A 4,669-nucleotide genomic window follows, 5' to 3' on the forward strand; every position below is an offset into this window, starting at 1 on the left:
TAAAGATCTTTCCCAGAACCCCCCGCCCTACAGGAAATGGGCACCCATCGCTTAAATATTAGCCCTCAACGGGCAAACAAAGCCCTTTTAAAAACATTAAAGTTTGAAAGATCTTACTTACCTCCAAAGAATAATCGTTTCTTATGTTTTTCAGCTGGTTTAGCTTTTTGCACTTCTGTGGAGGTAAGAGACATGTTTAACCTTTAACCACCCCCGCTTTATAAAAAGCTTTAACCTCTTACAAGCGGCAGATATATACTCACCGCTATCAGATACAGGGGCTGACGGCCTTTCAGATTCTTGAAAGGTTACGGTTCTCGAATGTAAAACGAAACAAGACCTCGATGTGGAAGGCCTTTCGTTGTCTCGAACCACGTTTCTTAATACTGTTTGAAAGGATAATTTTTTAAAATTAACAAAACGGGCCTCAAACATCTTACAGAAACGTTATACAAACAAACAGGGGTTTAGTTCTTACCCGGTCGGCAGACAGCCTGTCTAGGGACAACCACTTCTCTTGTTTGATCCTCGGAGACATTAATCACAGGCCTTTCGATAGTTTCTGTGTAATTAAAGAGACTGGCATTAATATATATTAAAACGTTTTCATAACTCTAATGAGCCGCTTCAAAACCACACACACACACCCATACATAAGAACCCTTGAGCGCAAACACAAAAATCTTACCGTCGTTGTTCCAGATGATATCCTCAGCGTTGGGAATTAACTCCTGTTGACTGGCTGAAAAATAATTTTACAGAACTTAAAACAGATGGTATAACCTTATTTACAATACATGACCACAACCCGCTCTGAGTCAATGAAAATAATTTGAAGACTTACCTAAAAACTCGTTTAAATCGAAGTCGTTGATGTTGTTTCCGGACATTGTTGATCTTTAGGCTTAAATCGAAAGGTCAGTACGAGTCTGTCGAGCTGAAGACCAGACCTTCATACTTATACTGATGGCCAGCTGCCGGATCTGCTTGTAAGGCATTGTTCTGGGCTGGCCTTTGTGCCATCCTGTTACCAATTAACATATCAAAAACAACCAATAAAATGACCCTGCATCAAATTTCAAATAGAAACCAAGATGGCGACGATCTCTCTCCTCTCTACTCTAAACTTTTATTAGAACCTTTTGGTCTCTCAAAAAACATTTTTAAGCATCAAGACCTATAGTCAATAAACACTAAGAATATTTCAGGCCTTTATACGCGCTAAAAAACAACCTGAGCCAAGAAAATAACTATAAAGATCTAAAATAAGTAGCGCTTTTACAGCGTTTTTTTTTTTTTTTTTTTTTTTTTTTAATAGCGATGCTTTGTTTGGTATTAAACAAGTCACAAACTACTCAGAACAGCGTTTATCCCGCAAAAGAGATATTTGGGTTTATTTTACAAAGCTTATAAATTATATAGTTTAAAAGTATTCTGAATGTTTTGATAACACACGCCATACCGACGTTTGTCTGAGCCCACCCCCGCCCCCCATGGTGTGAGTGATTTAGCCTTGAGTGTTGTGATCTATTTAGCATTGAGTGATCAGTTGTTTTTATTTTTTAAATGATTCCTTATCATCAGGGATTGAGACTGCTAAAATACCTTAAAAACATATCCTTATCTTAAGTCTAACTCTTATGAGCTTTAAGACCCTAGAATGTATTTAAGTAAAACGAATGAACACATTATGTGTGAGATAAAATATAACCCCAGCTTTTTTTTTTTTTTTTTTTTTACAAAAACAATTAACCTATACACACAAACACCCCCACACACCCCCACACCCTCTTTTCTTAATTTTATTTTTAATTAAATTTGAGGGGAGAGACAGAGCCATATACCTTGAGGTTAACATAAGTACCCTATGCAAAACAGGCATTGTTAGGACCTGGGACCATTACAGACAACAGAACTTGTTGATCTTATAAAATGCTTGGGCGAGAGAGACAGAGAGAGAGAGAGACAGACAGAGACAGAGACAGTGTGAATATGATAAAAGCACTATTCAAAATGGCATTGTTAAGACCTGGGACCATTACAGACAACAGAACTTGTTGATCTTATAAAATGCTTGGGCGAGAGAGACAGAGAGAGAGAGAGACAGACAGAGACAGAGACAGTGTGAATATGATAAATGCACTATTCAAAATGGCATTGTTAAGACCTGGGACCATTACAGACAACAGAACTTGTTGATCTTATAAAATGCTTGGACTAGAGAGAGAGAGAGAGAGAGAGACAGACAGAGACATAGACAGTGTGAATATGATAAACGCACTATTCAAAACAGGCCTTGTTAAGACCTGGGACCATTACATGTATATTTAAAAAAGACCCCCAACCACTACAGGAAGAGCCGACCCATTCACACTCTACAGTTGACCAACAAGAACAACAAGAACAACCGGTTATGGGCGGCCTTGTTGTTCAGGGTTTTATGGGTGTACACTTTCTGACGGATATGACGTAGGAATAATTAAGGAAATAAATCTACCTAAAATCACGCCCCCCAATTATGACGTAGGAATATTAATAAGCTTAGGGCATACGTCATAACAAAATAGGCCGCGCCCAAAAAACCCTACTATCTACTAATATACAATACATACATATCGCTTGACAGCAAGACCTTCATGCTGTCAGCACGCAGCACAAGAGCACCCAACTCGACTAACAGTACAGAGTGGAAGAGCTCCATTGTGCTGACAATTTAGATTTAGTACAAATGAACTATATACACCACGGGGTGCAGGAACGAAGTCATGCGCCGCCCATGGAACATAGGAGCAGTGAACGCCTACTGGTTAGACCGGCTAACGCAGTGCAACATTAGCTCTACTGTGTTAACAAAGGAACTATACAGTGAGGGAAAAAAGTATTTGATCCCCTGTTGATTTTGTATGTTTGCCCACTGACAAAGAAATGATCAGTCTATAATTTTAATGGTAGGTGTATTTTAACAGTGAGAGAGAGAATAACAACAAAAAAATCCAGAGAAACGCAGTTCAAAAAAGTTATAAATTGATTTGCATATTAATGAGGGAAATAAGTATTTGATCCCCTATCAATCAGCAAAATTTCTGGCTCCCAGGTGTCTTTTATACAGGTAATGAGCTGAGATTAGGAGCACTCTCTTAAAGGGAATGCTCCTAATCTCAGCTCGTTACCTGTATAAACGACACCTGTCCACAGAAGCAATCAATCAGATTCCAAACTCTCCACGGGGCCATGTACCATCAAATCTTGGGTGAGAACCTCCTTCCCTGAGCCAGGGCATTGAAAATGGGTCGTGGATGGGTATTCCAGCATGACATTGACCCAAAACACACAGTCAAGGCAACAAAGGAGTGGCTCAAGAACAAGCACATTAAGGTCCTGGAGTGGCCTAGCCAGTCTCCAGACCTTAATCCCATAGAAAATCTGTGGAGGGAGCTGAAGATTCGAGTTGCCAAACGTCAGCCTCGAAACCTTAATGACTTGGAGAGGATCTGCAAAGAGGAGTGGGACGAAATCCCTCCTGAGATGTGTGCAAACCTGGTGGCCAACTACAAGAAACGTCTGACCTCTGTGATTGCCAACAAGGGTTTTGCCACCAAGTACTAAGTCGAAGGGGTCAAATACTTATTTCCCTCATTAACATGTAAATCAATGTATAACTTTTTTGAAATGCATTTTTATGGATTTTTTTGTTGTTATTCTGCCTCTCACTGTTAAAATACACCTACCATTAATATTATAGACTGATCATTTATTTGTCAGTGGGCAAACATACAAAATCAGCAGGGGATCAAATACTTTTTCCCCTCACCTATACTAATTCTTCACTGATCCGAGGTTACAAAAGGCCTAGACATCTCCTCACTATCCCCCAGGCACAAAAAGCATCACACCGACATAACCCTTGTCCATTTGAAAGTGGTAACCCCTTTGACCCTGTTGAAGTGACAGCCTCACAGCTCTCGCGTAGGGACAAATATCTATTTTACTAAATAATCAGAAGGGCTTAAATAGAACTCATTTGGAGAGTTTGAAAAACAGTTGAAGACCCCCATCACCCTGTACATTCCTTTGGTGCCCTGTCAACTCCACCCACAACTATTATAATTTCAGTGCCCTGTCAACTCCACCCATACATTTTATAATTTCAGTGCCCTGTTAACCCCGCCCTCTAATTTTATAATTGCAGTGCCCTGCCAACCCCACCCAAAAATATGCTAATTATTCAGTGACGCGATACATGCCCCTTTATGAAGGGGCACTCGAGTTCAACTCAAGTTCAAGGTGACATCTACTGGGCGTTCCTTGACAGTTCTGTGGAATGTGTTATTGTAACTGTGAAGTAGGTCTGGTAAGACATCCACATATCTAAAAGTGTTCACGGTTGTAAAGTACTTCCACATTTTCGACTTTATAGTTCTATTGAACCTCTCTATAATGCTAGCTTTCACTTTACTGTTAGTCACAAAATGTACAATTCCGTGTTGCTTGAGAATAATAATTTTTCTTGATCTGTCTGCAGTTTCTTTGGAATGCGTGCTTGGGTGAATATTCTTTTAAAGGCTGCGCACACTTCCTTACCTGTTTTGTTTTTTTAATGGTATTGCCCAGGCAAATTTGGACAGCATATCTATACAGGTTAGAATGTATTTCATACCGTTATTGAACT

The sequence above is a fragment of the Amia ocellicauda genome, chromosome 12, assembly GCF_036373705.1.
Source record: "Amia ocellicauda isolate fAmiCal2 chromosome 12, fAmiCal2.hap1, whole genome shotgun sequence".
In the NCBI taxonomy this organism is placed as follows: Eukaryota; Metazoa; Chordata; class Actinopteri; order Amiiformes; family Amiidae; genus Amia; species Amia ocellicauda.